The following is a 20,829-nucleotide window of genomic DNA, read 5'->3' on the forward strand; positions in this document are numbered from 1 at the left end:
CGGGCCGCCATACGCGTGGTAGCCGCAAACATCACTTATATTATTATAGTACCTATATAATTCTGTGTTCGTTACTCTCAATCAACCAAATTGGTCGCCCCCGATCGGTCGATATAATGACACATTTTCATTGTATTACTCTCACACCCCCTGCACGTACGTGATATCATGCCCATCGTAATGCGTATAAAATCTGAGGAGCTGACACGCGATGTGTATTATCATTTCGCCCTGTTATTTTGACTCGTCTGCGGACCGGTGGCATTATTAAATAATCACACCGCCAGACTCTACACATATACATTTGTGTCTGGGTGTGTGTCATTGCTTCTGTTCGTCTACATATTATATACGAACATGTGATACTGCAACCTTGTGAAATGATAATACGGCAGCAACGAGAGACGAAAAAAATTACTCGTAATTACACACGCGCTCGCCGTGTATATAATATACAAAAGAAAATATATGGGTACGTCCCTCGAACCTTCGATATACCTACCAGAATCTATAATACACTATTGTATATTATGCAGGCAAGTTCGATTCTGTCCTTTCTCGTTATTATAAGTTATAATAGGTACAATTGCCATAGATTTCTACCCATTGAACTGAAACATCATATACCTTCATGTACAAGTGTATAGATACTATAATATATGTATAGTATTCGTTAGATTGATTTTCTTCTATCGGATCATGTTAGACCGTTTCTGCAGTTACGATTTTAAGAAAATATGTATAGGTATATGTACACGAAATTAACACAATATTACAATATATATAATATATGATATGCACTCAGCGCACCTCATCTTATATCCTAATATTTATCTATATATAAAAAACAATCATAAGTTCCTATATAGGTATAAAAACAATGATTATATTATATAATACCTTTATAATACCTATACACTGCAGGCTGCTGAAATATGATATGACAATTGATGCTATATGTTATTGGGTATAAAGCGATCGAAAGCGTTTATAAGACATTTTTTTAAATTAATTTTTATAGCAACCGGTTTCGAAAGTTAACAAATGTATATTATGCATAGCATATGGTATGTGAATATCCACCGCAAACGGAATTTGATTGATTTTCACTGAAACTATTCAATAAAAATATACCCTATTCATAATATATAGAATTTACGCGTAGGTCGTATGCGGGCCTCGTTTGATAATTTATTAATCAGAGGTTAGATATTACAATGTATAATTATAAAAAACAGAATGAAGAAAAAGTAAAAATTAAAATACCCGGATTCTCACATGATTAAAAGTACGAATTTATAATTGTATCTTATTTATTGCGAGTTTATCACTTTTTTATTACATTATTGTCAATTAGGTATCCAACAGAGAGACTTCGAGAGTATTCCGAAAGTAAATTGTTAAAAACAAACGAATCAGCAGGTACGGATTGATTTCATAATGTATAGTCTATATACCTACATATTATTACATATATTAATACATAGACATAAAGTAATTATTGAGAATATCTCAAAACAATAATAAATTGTCAAAAATATGAATTACCTAGATATAAATTAAATTCAATTGCATTAGGTATTTACTAATTTGATAGTCATGCAGATTTTTATTATTTATTAAAATTAATTATTTATTTATTATAATATATTATCAATAAACCATTTAATATTTTGTAAATTACAAGGCAATTTATAAATGTTATTATGTTATTATTATTTTTAAGTACCAATCTTCGCTTCTATTATAAACTACGCTTGTTAAGTTTAATACCTATATAATATATAGTATATGCTCGGTAATTTTCTCGGACACCGGACACTTAGCAAAACTACAGGGAAATTCAAAAACTAGGTACCTATTTTTATATAGGTACCTACGTATGTGATAAGGTTTGTGGTACCAATACACCTGAGTTACTCGATAGCCCCAATTTGAACGAATTACTTTTGGAACACTCTTTTCGCCCACTGAGTATTCATAAAAAATATAATTGATAAGAACTGCATTATTATAAATCCACAATGCATTCAGTCAGAATCTAAGATTCAAAATAATTTACATGCTATATTGTGAAATTAATAATATAATTTTCAACCAAAAATAACAACCTTATTAAGATATAAGTTGTACAAGTAAAATCTATATAATTCAAAATATTCAAAATAAATAATTATTTTAGTTTAAGACATTTTAAATAGTTACTATGAATTGATGATACAATGGAAATCATTTATTTATTTTATTAGTTTAAATTAATTTTAGTTTTTTTACCTAATAAATATCTTTTGTTGTTAATGTATATGCTATGATATAGCCTTTTGAGATTTGTATAATATTATGAGAGAAAGATTATTATTAGAGCCTTAAAGAATAACCAAAATTAAATCTTTGAACTACTTAGGTATTAATTAGTATTTTTATTATAATAAATAATATGTATTATTCACATATCACATTATGCATTTATATTTAATAATAATATAATAACATAAAAATAAAAATAATAATTTTAAGATAATTGATATAATATGTATAAGGTACCTATGTAGTACACATCAATCGATTTGTCACACTCGCATATTTGTAATTTATATGATTTTATAAAAATATATTGCTTTATTAATATCTATGCAATGTTTTCCAATAGGTTACGGAAATATTTCAGAAAAACACAAACCGACCTGATAATGAAATGGGTAATAATATAAGACAATATATTTTGACGGTTGTATTTCTAAAATTATACCTACATTGATGGAAACACTAATACTATTTAGTAATAATAATATATTTATGACCGGCACGTCATTTTGATTTCATCGATAGACGATAGACATATTATTATGTCTTGGAAATTTGAATGGAATGTGATGTACAAAAAACGAAATTTACACAAAAAACCGATTTCATACATATAGCACTATAAAGGTATACGCATATATATCAGGTACGCATGATCCCCGAGGTGGTAAAATAAACGATATACCTACCTATAATATATTCTATTATGATGCATATACAACCGCAGTTCGCAATAATAATATATATTATAAAACGTCCACAGAAAACAATAACGCGTTTAAGTTACCCGCGGCGAATCCCCAAAGGGGTAAGTATATCCGGAGGACTCGGCCCCGGGGCGTGAGCGTTGGGCGACGTTGGCCGGAAGCGGTATGTATAATAACCATAATAATACTATGGACGATCGCGGTTACAATATCGTAAAAGCCTTATCCCGCAAAATATCCTATTATATAGTGTGAATATACTACCCATATAATATGATAGCCGTATAGCAGCCACTACAACAGCGCGAAGATCAAAAGAGGTATACCTAGTGGTAGTATATAATTATTATCGTATAAGAGTGCGATTTCGTACTTTACCATTTATTCACGTATCCACTGGCACAGGAAATCTCGCACGACGAACGTAGGAAGGTACTTGTGTATAATATAATATTTTAGGTACACGGGGCGCACTATAAACCGATATTATAATTTAATATAGTATCTATACTTGCGGTGATGAAATTCAAAAACTCGGCGGAATTTCGCACTATACCTGTATTGGTACACAACGGGCGCAAGATTTTCGCAGCGTTAAAGTCGCTATGACGATTGTAACGACGTCATGTCGACAATTTTCCCGAGGGTAGCGCCCAAGGGTGGCTGCTGCGGCGGCGGCGGGTCCGGGCGCGAGTGAGTATACGCGCGCACTGCGGGCTGACGATCGTAACCGTGAGCGTAGCCGCGTGCGACGAGGGGCAAGCAGCGAGACGATAAAACAAAACGCGATAATGTATTATTATATTAAAATATTATTATTGTTATTACGGCGGCGGTTCGCCCGGAAACGTGGCCCGTAGCGATGCGGAGCGAGCGAGCGATAGCGCGGGCGCGTGTGTGCGTGTGTGCGTGCGCGCGTGTGTGTTTACGCGGTTGTTCGGTGGCGCGTATAGGTGGCCGACTGACGGTCAGGTACCGCCGCCGCCGCGCCGGTGCCCGCGGCTCGTAGCCACTACACGACCGTGCCGGGGCCACGGGCCCGTCATTGGTCGGCCGGCCGCGGCGCCCACGCCTCATTGGTCCCCCCCGGACCGGTTGCGCGTCCGATTATCAACGGTCCCGTCGACGGCCGTCCGTAATATTATTATGGTATAGGTACGCGCGCGTATATTATATTATAATAATGTATACACACACACATAGATACTTGCCGCGTTTATTATAAATAACGATATGCTGTTATTTTTATAGGTACCTACTACTACTCGATCGTTATTATAATATTATTATTATTTTAATATACCGCGCACGACGCGAGTACGCGCCGATGGTTGGTGGTATGCATATTATATTATTATTTTATTCTTTCGCTAGAGAAAGACGATATTAAACGAACCATAATAATAATAATAATAATAATAATGTAACAAACGAATTTGCGAATATTATAATAACTTCATGACACGTTTTATATCCTGCTCGCTCCCGCCGCCGCCGCCGACCGTGCACCGTCGCCACACAGTCTTTTCCGTACTTGTATGGGTATAATAATATGTATACACAATGACAGCGCAGGCCACGAGCCTTTTCGCGTCATAATATTTTAATATAATACGCGCGAGTCCGGATTAAGTGGGGGGGGGGGAGAGGGTCCAGAGGGGGCATGGTCCCGGGGCCCATATTTATCGTCCCCGAAATATAAATTTTGTATGCATTCAAAACCGTTTGAAAAAAATAAAATATAGGTTCCCCTGTAATAATACTAGTAATTATAAAATAAAAATCTTCTTAATTTTATATTCCGCGAAAAATGACTAAATGATATAATAAATATAAAATTGTTATTCTAATAATTAACAACAATATATGATCGAGTTTATAAAATGGTAGTTTTAATATAACGTCCAACATTGTAGGTACGCATATAATATGATAGTCTTTATAACATATGATTGTACGAGCCACGAGGCATAATATATAGTACAAAGTTATACAATTATTATAGGTATACAATCGTAAAAATGTGGCGGTATAATTTTTGTTGATGTTAAAGTTAAAATAATTATTTTATAAATATATAAATATATTATAAATAATTATTTCCCCTTAAGGGGCCCACTAAGTGTCCGCAGGTGTCCCAGGGCCCAATTGAACTTAATCCGTGCTTGAATATATGCGCCTGAATCGTCACCGCAACAGCCCAACCGGACGTACGCTGTCGCCACAGCCCGCAGAAACACAATACGCGTTTATACAGACCATTATAATCTATATAAAGATACCAGTTCTCAATCATACATAATATAACAAATCATTTTCATATTATAGGTTCTTCGATTACAGTGGTCTTTATAATATATTGTACCTATATAGTACCGGTACGTAAGTATAACCTATATAACCTGTAATATAACTGTATGGAAAAGAGACAGTTTTGAAAATTAAATATTTATTTTAATTATTTGAACTTTAAATTTTAAAGAATAATAACGCCAAAATATAGGTCAACAGTACGGTAGGAAAAAAAATCAATAATATTAACATTATATCGCATAATTAGGTACTTCCAATAAACGTATTAATATATAACAATATTATAGGTACCTATACTTGCAAACAATAATATCAATAAAAAAAAATGTTGACCTCTAACCATATGGTTTTAAAATCAAAGAAAAAATCAAATCTTTTTACCTCATTACAATAGGTTAATGATCTATCAAGTGCTGACTTAGGTAAGCCCATATAAAAGTACCCTGCTGCAGGTACAACGACATGTGTCGGGTTGGTCCGAATCAGACCCCCCCCCCCCCACAACAAAATTTGGGCCTCTGCACCGGCTACATGATTTAGTGGGCCTCATAGAATATTACTCCTATCAAAATTTCAAAATTACAAATTTCAAAGGGCCTCTAAAATAGCAGGGCCCCTGAACTCCAGGTCCAACAGGCCCCTCCCCCTTGTGGGTGCCCTGTGTCGGTGTACAGAACAAGGTAGGCCTATATATATATTATACAGGTAGTACAAAGGGAAAACTTAAAATACGTTAACATTAAAAGAATGGTAATATAATTTTGATGTGTGTAATTTAAAAAAATGTCCCAAACGAAATTCACGACGGGCGTGACGCTGTGCCAGATACTTGCCAATACTGGCGTACTACTGGCAGCCAGTGTTGGCACCAGTATATATTGTCATACATCTTAGGTGATAACGCCTGTGTACTGGCCAAGTACTGGCAGTCAATACTGGTCAAGTATACTTATAGTAATACTGGTGCACTATGACCTAACCTGTTGTAGTACCTACATTATATACCTATATATGGAATGATAACGCTTTACCCGACATTCCAGCATTTATACCGGTGCTGGCCAAGTATTATCAGTCAATACAGCCCAGTAGCGTATATCTAAGGTTTTTTCAAGGGGACATATACAATTTTTAATAGACATTCAGTTTACACGCGCATAGACATTGTATTTTTATATAGATGTTGTATTGTGTACAACATTTGGTCTCCAGGGGGATATGACCCCCATATCCCCCCACCGTAGATACGCCACTGATACTGCCCAACTGCCCAAGTACCTATACCGATAGTATAATACAATTTAGTACTGCTCTAATATTTCCAATTACTAATAGTGCTATCTCGGATCTTATAAATGTGTTATTTATAGACATATGAAATTGTAGTTTGTTCATTGTTTTTGTTATTTGTGTTGTTAGAATTTTTGTTTGTTAGTCGTATATAAAAATACTTGACAATTTAGTATATAGTTATGTTCTTCATAAGTTGTGCTTACAGAAATTCAATTAGAAAATTTGAAATAGTAGGCAGAATTTTTTTTTAGGTATACGTTAGAATTTTGACAAATTCTCGAAAATTTGAAAATTATTTTGTAGATAAAAATGTGTTACATATTTATTTTTAAAAGCTAAGGCTGCCTTGAACATACGATTTCTTATACGTTGTTCTAACTATGAAAAATGTAGCTTTAATGATAGATTTGATGATCATTTTTTTTTATGTGTTTGAAGAACATTATTTAATAAATTGAATATTAAACAAAAAATAAGAATGTATCCTAGATTTTATGGATTTTAATTATTTTATTGTTATTTAAAATTAACATTGCAAATAAAAAATGTACAGCATTCAAATATACCTACTATAATCTTAGGGAACTTAAACTTTTCGACATTACGTAGGGACACATTATTATTTTCTATATATATAGGTACACTGCAGTGATATATTTTCAAAATCGTTAAACTCGATTAGGGTAATATATTATTATCAAATTTAAATTGCAATATTTATGTTATGTACGACACCGCTTTATAATAGTAATTTAGCATTAGAAATTATATTATATTTTTATTGATAATTTGCATATTGTTAACAATTGCGTAACAGTCGTTTATTATAAATATTTTGAATCGTGAGTTGTGTTTACAACACAAATCGAGTTTCGTAACAATAATACTATTAGTCAAATTTATTTATTTAGAAAACAATGATATTTAGAAATTTTAAATAATATTATTTGTTTTTGTACTTGACGCACTTTTTTAGTAAATTTCGCTGGATTGTTGTTGAGACCGTTATTTTCTGTATTCTTAAAATAATATTATTAGCTGCGGCCAAATGTACCTATATTATAGGTTTATAAAATATATATTGTGTTCTGCTTTTATATAAAAAGCAGTAAATAGGTAGGCATATTATTTATGTGCCATGCATACTTATTGTTGACTAATAATATAGTACCTAATACCTATACCTAACTAATACCTATATGACTATAGATTGTAAATTTAATTGTATATAAGTACCTACATATTATATGATGCAAATAACGACTATTATTTTGTGTGAAACCCAGTTTGATAATGACCATATTTAGAAAACAATGATATTTAGAAATTTTAAATAATATTATTTATTTTAGTACTTGACGCACTTTTTTAGTAAATTTCGCTGGATTGTTGTTGAGACCGTTATTTTCTGTATTCTTAAAATAATATTATTAGCTGCGGCCATATGTACCTATATTATAGGTTTATAAAATATATATTGTGTTCTGCTTTTATATAAAAAGCAGTAAATAGGTAGGCATATTATTTATGTGCCATGCATACTTATTGTTGACTAATAATATAGTACCTAATACCTATACCTAACTAATACCTATATGACTATAGATTGTAAATTTAATTGTATATAAGTACCTACATATTATATGATGCAAATAACGACTATTATTTTGTGTGAAACCCAGTTTGATAATGACCATATTTAGAAAACAATGATATTTAGAAATTTTAAATAATATTATTTATTTTAGTACTTGACGCACTTTTTTAGTAAATTTCGCTGGATTGTTGTTGAGACCGTTATTTTCTGTATTCTTAAAATAATTTTATTAGCTGCGGCCAAATGTACCTATATTATAGGTTTATAAAATATATATTGTGTTCTGCTTTTATATAAAAAGCAGTAAATAGGTAGGCATATTATTTATGTGCCATGCATACTTATTGTTGACTAATAATATAGTACCTAATACCTATACCTAACTAATACCTATATGACTATAGATTGTAAATTTAATTGTATATAAGTACCTACATATTATATGATGCAAATAACGACTATTATTTTGTGTGAAACCCAGTTTGATAATGACCATATTTAGAAAACAATGATATTTAGAATAGAAATTTTAAATAATATTATTTATTTTAGTACTTGACGCACTTTTTTAGTAAATTTCGCTGGATTGTTGTTGAGACCGTTATTTTCTGTATTCTTAAAATAATATTATTAGCTGCGGCCAAATGCGTACCTATATTATAGGTTTATAAAATATATATTGTGTTCTGCTTTTATATAAAAAGCAGTGTATAGGTAGGCATATTATTTATGTGCCATGCATACTTATTGTTGACTAATAATATAGTACCTAATACCTATACCTAACTAATACCTATATGACTATATATTGTAAATTTAATTGTATATAGGTACCTACATATATGATGCAAATAACGATTATTATTTTGTGTGAAACCCAGTTTGATAATGACCGTATTATATTCCTATAGTTAGTAGGTACTTTATGTTGACCTAGGCAACTACTAATTAGAAAATAATAATATAATTTTGTTCATCAATTATATTCAATACTTAGCTTACGCACCGCATAATAATATTATTATACATTTATACCTATATAGCTTTTGTAACGTTGAATAGTTAATGGTGGTTCAAATGACAAACATGCATTACAGAATAATTCTATAAATTAACTAAAAATGCTATAGCTACGTTTGAAAAGTACCAAAACAATTGGCGGCTATATAGCAGGAGTCGTATATCCACTGGTTACTTATGAATTGTTAGAATTATTCTACTATCAAATTATACCACAATCAAGTCCTATAATAAATTGTTTATACATCATAATATAATTTACGCCTGCATGTATGTTATAGGTAATCTTGTTTTTATACTTAACAAATTATTTATAATTATTTTAATCTAAAGATTAAATATTTTGTTTTAATATATTTTGGCACCATATCCCTATTAGAAAATAACAAAATGATTAAAACGAACATCTTGTCGAATATCATATTGTTACGTATACTTATCAACTATAATATCATATATAAGTACATGTAATGATAATGTATAATAGTACCTTTATACATATATAATATATTATTTATTTCTATAAAATATTCATTAAAAAAATTATCGAGAATTATCGTTATTTTTTTTTTACTTTTTGAGGTGTCTATATAGACGTCTTGCATGTCAAAAGGAGGAGTGGCTGCGGTCGGTATATTAGACGTCGCGTGTTTTTGATGATACAAATGAAACAAATTATAGAAAAATAATCGAAGATTGTCTAGTCATAGATTGTATCGATTTTATCTCCTTTGCACGAAATAATGCTGCAGTAATTTAATGATTATAATTAAATTAATCTGTGGTGCAATTATTGTTTGTATTATACACAAAAATAAATTCTTCAAGTATACGAGTGAGATGCCTATTAGTGCGATATTATTATATATGTTTTGATAGAATGTCAAATAATCATGTATTATATCCTTGCAGGTTACATAAAATGAAAAAATATAAAAATTTCCTGAGCAAATAATGCAGTACAGGTTTCTACTTTTAGGTATATAGATTAAATTCGCTTGATAAATTATTCACAAACAAAATTATAAACTTGACGACTGTTTTGATTATAGAATATCAAATATAATTATTAAAGCAAGAAAACAAAATATTTAAAAATAACCTATATATATATACAAAAAGCTTAATAATAGTACAAATTAATATAATGTAAAGATACGCTTTATCTATGATTTTGTACATCATAATATTATATAAACATTTAGTGGTATGTATGGTATTCCTACAATTGCGACTCTATTACATATGTATAGTACGCGAGAGATTTGGACAAAAATTGAATAGACAATTTTAATTACGACTTATACAATAGTATTAATTATATATTGTATTAAAATGTATATTATAACAACAATTATCTATGATATTGAATAATGAATATGATATTATATACTTAAATATCAAACTGCGCAAATAACCATTGTTGTTGCGGCTTTAATAAAAAAAAAAAGTTAAGTATCGAATTCGTGAAGTATTATATTAGTGATATTTCTACTATTGATGATTTTCTAAAAAAAGCTTAAAATAGGTTTTCGTATTTTTTTACAACAATAAACCATGCCCTTGCACAAAATGGTATATATTAAAGAAATAACTATAAAAATAATATGAAATTTAATTTAACGAATAAAAATAGTTTCTATAGTAAAATATAAACTAGGATTTTATTACATCAATAAAATTATGATTGTATTTGGAAAATAATGTTATTGTAATTGAAATTTGAAAAATGTTAATATTATGATTCATATATTATTGTGATTACGAAGTACGAACAAATTTTCAAATTGTATAATATATACCTACTGCAGGGTGTACAATAATAATGTTATAATTATTGCTATTAAACTGTGCAAAATATTATAATAAAAGAAATTCCGATTAAAATTATTCACGTTTGAAAAAAACTTAGTATTATACATAGAATACATAATACATTATAGATAGGTACATATATAACCTTAACAATTTAATATAATATTGCTGACTCTAAAGTTAAGAAAAATATAACATAACCTATACCTCGATAGCGTAAACTATTGTCTATTAGTAATAATATGTACCCAAATGCTTATAATTCCAATATTCAAATGTAACTAACATTTATTCGGAAAAATGAAAATATAAAATATGAAATATGTACACATATATCATAATTCATATCAGTGGGTTTAATAGTATATGTTTATTTTTCTATAATGCATTAGTTATAGGTATGTCTCCGTTGACTGTTATAAGGACATAATTTAAATTATCGGTACATTTCGAATATCATAATATTTTACTATTTACTTCAGTGATGTCAAAAAATATTAATAATAATAATATGGTAGTACCTACCTATATAGTAGTTATTATTATTATTATGTTGTGTATTGCGTGGGCTGACTACAGTATACACACTAGTGGTGTGTTGTTACATAAAAAGGTAATGGCCCCGTGAAGGACGTATGTTTTATTAATTTTTTAAGTTGTTATCCGTTCCGCACGACTTTTAAAATATAATATTCAACGTTGATGTATAGATAATTAGTATTTATCATTGTTTATAGAACAGATTTTTAAAATTTTTTTCAGATAATAAATATTATTATAGTTCTTAGTAATGTTTACTTTGTTTTCATTTTAATTATTTACTAAGTTATTGTGAATATACAGAGAAGTTTCATTTAGTTGCTTAAATTAAAATTTCTTTCATCTTTTTAACGATGAAAATTTAAAGAGATACACAAAATAACTTTATTATAATTATGTATATTGTATAATATAGGTAGATATAGGTACGATATTAGTGTGCGATTTTAGTTATAGTTGATCAAAGCGTATATATAATACCTATATCTGAATTAAATATACCAATTATGAATTAAACAAAGGGATTGTAACCTTATTGATCATACTTAATATTCTTTTAATATTCTGTTTACGCGTTATTTTATTATTATAAAAGTTAAAACTTATAAGTTATAACGCGTACTATGTTATGTACTGGTTTTATGTTTGTTTCTCATTAATTGGTTTTCATAGGTACATAGGTAGTGTATCAATATAATAGGACAAATAGAAATATTTTAACAATGACATAGGTATAGTATTTATACAAACCATTAGTTCAGTTTTAGACAATTATAACTATATAGTATAAAAAAATTGTTGATAAAAACATCTTTTAGATGAGTAGAGGATTGAATAAATGTAATTAGAAACACAGGGTGTTATTGGCAGGGGTGTAGTTATTGGCACCAAGTAATTTTGTTTCTCGTAAATAAAATGTTTGATTATGAATTTTAGGGATATTATTTTTCGATTATACGGACATACTGATACTGTTTTATTAACAATCTTGATGTTATTATAATATTATTAATTATTCGATAGTTTGCTATTCGATTTCGTAATGGAACGGCTGGTTAGGTGCCAATAACTACCAAAAACGAATTCTTAAGGTGCCAATAACTGCATACTTTACTCCATAACGTAAATAACCGATCATATTATTAAAACGTAAATAAGTTTTTGCGGTCAATATCCAAGACTGTAAATTATTTTAGGATAATATTATTATATTATTATATTTAAAATACTATATCGAAAACTCGAAACAGATTCTATTCGAATAGAAATAATGTAGGTATTTTTGTTTTTACCATTATAGGTATGTCGTTGTGGAAGTTGAACAATGACCAATTACAATTATTATTAGGTATATATATATATATATCATGTCATGAATCAAAAGGTGTTTAAAATATTACACGTAATAAAATAATATGATAAAATACCTAATAATTAACGAGTACCTACAACGTCTCCGGTCGGTGTAAATTGTGTATGGAAGCAATGTGTGAGTGTGGATGCGCGTTTGTGTGCGCGCAAGCTGACCGTTTCCCTAAAATGAAAATTGACGAATACGCTCCAGGCAACGTTTTTAATAATCTTTTTTTATTATTATTATTATTATTTATAGCCGTAGAACTTACAAGGAAAACGCACGGGGCAAGTGAAATGTATATGGTAAACTGCATAAAGTAGGTATATAAACAATATTTTATATAATATTATTATTATAATTTATGTACCGTACCTATTTATATTATTTTTAGAGAATTATATCGGCTGTATATTATAACATACATATACATATATATTTGGTCATAGGTGTGTGTGTGTGTGTGTATATATATATATAAGACACATGTTATAGGGTTAGTATATTAAACATTGATAACTATCAGTTTCCATAATATATTATTAAACATTCACTTTCGTGTATACGCACACCGACCGTATATATTTATAAATCATAAATACAACGTAATTTCACAATACCTGATAATTATCACTCGGACTTTGTTTTCTTAAACTAAAACAAATAATTTTAAACTAAATAATATGCTTTGTCGATAGTAGTCGGTGTTTTATTGTCCACTAATTTGTTTCTTTCTAGTCCGATTAACAATCATATTATGTCGTATAAGTACGATCGAGATAAATAATAATTGTAAATCATATTATGTCGTATAAGTACGATCGAGATAAATAATAATTGTACTATAATTTATAACAAACATATAATAAATCAATTCATCTGTGTAACAATATATAACGTTATAATTCAACTACAACTATAACAATACATGACCACCTAAATGTAAATAGTTATTTAATTTTATTCGCGTGTTGTATACCTCATCCGCAGCAGTGCATACTGTAAAAATCGCAATGAAACAAAATCAAGTGTACGACTTAACCGTGCTTAAATGCCCCCTAAATTTATCATCGAAAAGACCATTCCGACTTTCCGTCGCAGCAACGAAAAAGATATAACGATAGATACCTCCTAACAGTATAATACTACCACGTTACACTTTTGTCTTTATTATTATTTCATTTACTCCACTGCGGCTGACTGCTGGGCATGTACTACACATAATATAAACGTGTACTTAAACCGATAACCGATATAGACGTATATTATAGTTATAATTTACGTTAATTAGTAAATTATTTAGTTAATTGTCGGGATTTCGACCCAGACCCATAATATACATATATGTGTTCCCTCAATGACACAAATAATATACAGACTATATTATACGCAATAATAATATAACAATAATAATTAATAATATTATATAGTTCTGAAGTAGGTAGCCCGAGGTAGGTAGGTAATAGGTATATTGTATCGTATAAATACAACAACATCAATATAATGAGATTACACATTGCCTTATGGTTTTCTATATCACATAGTATACAATAATTAATGTGTTACAAATAAATTGTTATTGTTATTATCATACTTCTGCGTGGTATGACACGCTCCTCAGACGTATATTAGAAAATATAAAATAAAAGTTTAAAAATCGCGGCTGCGTGCATCAAACGTGTTTTTTTTATGTTTACCATTACCATTACAGCAACCATCTCTTCCATTTTTACACACAATACCTATACCCACCTATAATAAACGTAATATTATTATATTCCATTTCGAGTCTTCGCAGCATATTATATTATGTGTTGTGATGTTTTTTACAGTGTATACCTACCACCTTTAACTCTGCCTTCGTATAGCCAACGTCTTGTTAATTGAAAACAACTCGATCCCAAATCGATTCTGGTCCAGTTTTCGTTTAATATGTGTTATTATAATTGCGTATATACGCTGTACACTACATACGATATTAGTTAAAACTATAACAAAATACGACCCACAAAAAGATACGGAATTGGATTTCTTTTTTCCATTTTATGCTTTTTTTTCGAGTAAAAACAGTGTTTTTCACATTTTGATTGATTTTCTCACGCGTGTTCATATTTTTTTTCCATTCCACACCAACTGCAATTGGATAATTTAGTGTAACGCCAATATTACGGTAAAACTCTCTCAACATATTATTATATTGTGTAATAATAATTCACATGAGGATTTTACATGATATTAATATAAACACTATTCGTTTTTGTATTTATATACCTACCATATATGTGTAAAATAAGGCCAATTCTAAATCTAATTTACGTTAATGATGTTTTAACTCGCGCGTTAACGCAGCACTCTGTAATAAGTATTGCGTATAGTGTAATACTATATAATATTATAATAATATGTATATATCTTTCATCGTATAATACTCGTTACGGTACCTACATAATTTCCGAACGGGGGAAACGTATCGTCCTGTTCGAAACAAAACGAGTTAAATAATAATAATTATTATACATTATACTGTCTCTCGACGGCCGTTCGAGTGTGCATGTACGGAAAAATAATGTTGTCCATTACCCGAATGACTTGACGAAATAATATAATCTGAAGCTATGGGTACGCACATAGGTACTCACTCATATTATACATGTGATCTGATGGACGAATTAAAATGATTGAATATAAACGATGATAAGTGATTGTTCGAGCAAAATATTACGACGAATAGAATTATCACGTGTGTTGTTTTTTATTTTTTTGTAACGATATAAACATATGCAATAAAATATGTAGGTATATTGTATTATTTTTTACTGTACATCATAATATTTCCCAACTAAGGTATGACTTCCTCCTCGTACGTATGGCTTTTTTAAAACCGTTGCCGTTGGTAGGTATAATATTCAATTTAATTGGTTGTAAAATATACCGTGTGTCCGCGAAAACTATAGTTACACTCTATAACTCGGTTACCTAAATTACTCAGTAGGTGCCCTACACATATTTTAGAATTCTGTCTGCGGGAGATTGATGATCCAATAGGCAATAGTCTAGTTTTGTGTCCCGCAAACAGAATTAAAATATATGTATAGGGTACTGAGTGATGTGGGTAATTTAAGTATACAGTGTCCCACTGTCCCTGTTTTCACGGACACACGATATATATATATATAGTATAATGTTATTAAAAACCTTAATATATAGTATTAGATAGATGACTTTATATGTATATACTGTATATGTTTTAGTCAAGTTAATATATTATATGTATAAATAAATAAAAAAATAATACTGCGTAGTAGGTACTAATTAGAATACCTAAAGTCTATACCCATGTAAAGATTCCCTATTCTTTACGGCACATCTTGCATAACTTTTCTGAAGCCATGTAAACAAAAATATCAAGTTATTACGAAATTAATTTTTAATTCTTACACGCAATATAAATAAAACTAAAAGTATTATCGTGCTTGCTTATATTTAAATTAAACAGGTAACTAACTAATCAAAGCAGAATTTCTTCATAGTAATTATTATTATTTGTTTGATAACATTTATTAAAAAAAAAGTAAAAACCCAAACTAAGTATACATTATATAAACATTATATTATTATAGTATTATACATTTATTTATATGTAACTGAAAGCTGCGAATATAAGTACTGATGATACAATTAATACAATGTGTAATTAGGCTAATTGAATTAACTATTATATATAGATTCAAAACAATCAGTTGAGACAAATGTATTAAGGAAAGTTGTATAAAATCTAGAAACCGATTATCAAAAATGTAACGAGACCCCATACAACAAAGAAGATTATCAAAATATAGATTGTATATCAAACTATTTTTAAAGTGTAATAATTAAGTCGATATAATGGATGTACCTATATACCAATGTAGGTACCAAGGTATCTAATATTATACTATACCCAAGTTATCTAGTCTACTACAAATTGACTTGCTAATAAAATTTAATAATACCTATAGGTACCTACATTCGAATTGTAATACATATTTCAGTACCTATAGTTTATTAAGTTCAATTATTTATATGATTTCCCATGTTATGAAACACTTGCTATTATATTCTAATTTCTAGGGGCTTAATAGACATATCTAAGAAAGAATATTAAATACAAAATTTGAGGGTGGATCAAATTGCGATTATTATATTTCATTAAACTTTAGTATATAGATTTTCAACATTAGTTAATCTTAGAAGCGACATGATTCTATATATTTTATTTATATTATAATATTAACATTTTTATCAATGCAATTACAGAATTTACATTAATTCGACATAAAAAATGAGTTATACAAAGTTTAACATGATACGCTGACAGATATGACTAAAGTGAAATTACGTTTTTATTTATTGTCCGTATGTTTTTATGTGTAATTTACATTATAATTATTATAATTTTTTTTAGGTTATTGCCAGATTATTGGCTTTGATAGACCATTTTGGTTGGTTGCCTTGAGGTCATTAGAGGTGTATACCACAGCAGTTAAATTTGACAGACGACACGCGTGTTTTACGTTAAATTCCTTAAACCCGTTTCCTTTCCTCCTATCATCAGCCCACGTGATTACCTCAGCAACGCCCAATCCTTTAATTCCACATGTAAAACACATCATATTATTTTCATCAGTCAGTGCTACGAAATTAAAAGCGTATAATACTAGACGGGGAAAGGAAATAACAGCTCGGCACAGTGTCATCACGTGGATAAAAATAATTACATTAATAAAATTATGAAACATAATACACTCATATACACTTGTATAGATACCTACCACTTACCCATTATCTATATAGATACCTTTCTATTATATTATACATTTTGTAAACTTACACTAGACGTTAATACTTTATGGAAAATAACATATTTAAATTTTTAATATCAACATTTTTCGTTATGAAAATTGTAAACATAATGCATTTACCAATCTACTACCTATATCTATTGTTTCTGTCGATGTACATACAATTTATTAATAATAATAATAATAATAATAATAAAATATTATTGACAATCTATTTTGTATGTTAATGATACCACGCGCGTTCCAATTAAAGTCATCGCATAAACTATTTCAGTTTTGGATCTGTAATAATAATAAAGTATATAGTTATAATATACTTCTGCGCATTGCCAGTCATTCATAAAAAGTGGTTACGAATTTACGATATATAAAGTTATAAATTAATATTTGGGATAAATTTAAATACACATACTATTATAACTGATATTGGATAACTATTATAACTACTATAACTATTTAAAGTTATAGAAAAAATGGTTATAAAAATATGACTGTATTTTCTAATATATATTAGGTATGTTACAGAGTCCAATTAAAAAATATACCTATGGTCAAACATAACAATAATATAATATAATAAATAAGTATAGATACTTACCTATATGGTTTTAATCAATCTGTCGTGTATGTATGAATACAAATTAATTTTCTTTTCAGATACAATTTAATCATGGTATGTCACGTTACCAATACAACATTTTTTTTTTATAAGTATTGTCAATTATACATTTTTAATAACTGTTACTTTATTTGGTATTCATGATGTAGTTAATTGTTTAAATATTATTATAAATTGTAATTTAGGTATTATTGTAAATTGTAACAGTTATTATGTGTACCAGTGTATCTTAAATATTTATTGACCTTATGTAAATTATTATTTAATTTCTAAATTATTTCTTGACTTCTGGTTTAAATGATTCAAAAAAGTAAATATTATATATTATTATATATTCAAATTATTTAATTTTTCAAATCACATTTCAATTATATCTCATAACTGAATACCTAACTCATTAGGATTTGTTGATTAGAACCAATACGATTACGATCTATACCTAAGTGTTATAAAATATCTCATATTTTTCTTCTTTATATATCGTGCTGTTTATGATAAAAGTATTTTGAATAATATTTTTGTTTAAAAATATTTCCATGAAATAAAGTGATACAACAAATGTATTTTATCTATATTGGTACCAAAACGTCAAAAATATAGAACTTTACTTATATATTATTATAATACACGATATAAAATGTATAATTACTTGTCAATACTTATACATCCTTATGCTCCTAATATACCATTGGTACAGGCGACCGTACAAATTATGTCCATCACAAACCCGCAATTTAACGACTAGCAAGTCGTAATTTACCATAACAATAGCTGACTAAATCTGCATGCAAAACAAACAGTGACAGGTACGCGATAAATTACAACATGACATAAAATATATATATATGTATGTCCTATAGTGTATTACTGTAATCTTGAAGTCTTGAAAAGCAGTGTATTGTACCTATACTTTTGTACCGTGCATAATATATTAAAGATTTTACAATTAAAACTAATAACTAGGGAAAAAAACAATCACGTGTAACGGGTAAAATACCAAAACAAATCATAAAATATTCAACAATGTATGAGTAACAACGTAGAGACATACATTCCATCGAATTAGGTTAAGATAACGATAACATTATGTAATAAAATAACAATTATTATAATTTTAAGCATATAGTCAATAAGTACAATGCGACCAACTGGTTAAACTTAATATCGATATTACCGATAGAAGGACTTAGACTTGATGTATAAATAATAAATATGTGAAGACAGAAAATGGGTCAGTGGGTGGTGATCGTGTGACTCGATTACCACTAGCTACCAGTGTTAGGGTCAGAGTGCGGTGATCGTGTGCAGACTCGATTGCCACTGGACGTCAGAGTCTAATAAAAGACGTGCTTATGATGTTATTTATTCGTCACGAAATTAATTATCTACTGTTATATTATATTATATAATAATATAATAATTATTTGCACATTAAATCTTATGTTTTACTAAAACAGTCCGTTTTAGGGTGGGTAACAAATTCGGTGGGTATGCGTAGGGCACTATACTATTTGCAGCAAGCTGCAAAATTAATATTTTGATGTAAAAATGCATCTACACGTGTAAAATGTAAATGATATATTGTTGATATGTGATTTTGCAGAACGATTAAGTCCGAAATCAGTTTGGCAAATAAATTGTCCAAATATTAGGAAAACTCTTATAATTGCTTGAGAGCGGACTCCGGTAAAGTTAGCATTATGTTATACACAACAATAACGCGCATTCTCATTTGAATTTTCGGTGGCACGTGCCGGGTTCACTTTCCACGGGGGGCCTCAGCCGTCGGTGCACCGATATGATAATAATAATATGTTAATAGTACCGTCGCCATCGCTTTGCAGTCGCACGGTAGCAGACAAACACCCGTTTACTACTGTCGACACTTTGAATGCATACAGTCCGTTTGTCGGCCGGACAGACCCGAGGAGCCCCTGTTGAGTCGGCGACTGCGGGAGGTTTGTCGCTTCCGACCTCCCGCAGTGGACATTGCCCGCTGCTACAGAGCTGTTGTATATCATCAGAATAATATGTTTGAACGCCCGAACGATAGTGGTGGAGCGACACGAGACGTTGGCGGAAACGCCGTGGTCAGAAAATTTATTTTTATAAACAAATGGCTCGAGGTCCTCTCGAATGTTTTTGTGATTGATACGCCAATATCATCAAATAATAATATTATGCAGTCCACATTTTTAATGTTGGTTCGCATAATAATTCAAACCTATCTAAAATATAATACGATACCGTGAACCGATGTATTTCTTTTCAAACGAAAAATCATTTAAGTGCCTAAGCATATTATATGATTCGTGTGGAATATTAATGACCAGAAAAAAATATACATTGGTATTTATAATATTATAATATGTGTTGTAGTATATTGTTGATTATGAAATGACGGCGGAGAAGAAAATATAATATTT

At 29.5% G+C, this 20,829-nt stretch overlaps 1 protein-coding gene across 4 annotated transcripts in view; it reads right to left on the reverse strand.

Annotated features, from left to right (window-relative positions):
* LOC132949565 (transcription factor AP-2-epsilon) overlaps positions 1 to 20,829 on the reverse strand; it is a 187,567-nt gene that overhangs the window by 92,659 nt on the left and 74,079 nt on the right. The window contains exon 1 of one of the 4 annotated variants that reach the window (XM_061020517.1): positions 3,390 to 3,965. The exons of 2 other annotated variants lie outside the window; for them this stretch is intronic. The gene's annotated coding sequence lies outside the window, so the exon portion shown is untranslated. Of the gene's footprint in view, positions 1 to 3,384; positions 3,966 to 20,829 lie in introns of those variants that run through there. One more of the 4 variants, XM_061020518.1, reaches the window with a different exon arrangement.

This window comes from Metopolophium dirhodum, chromosome 7 (assembly GCF_019925205.1).
Source record: "Metopolophium dirhodum isolate CAU chromosome 7, ASM1992520v1, whole genome shotgun sequence".
NCBI lineage: Eukaryota > Metazoa > Arthropoda > Insecta > Hemiptera > Aphididae > Metopolophium > Metopolophium dirhodum.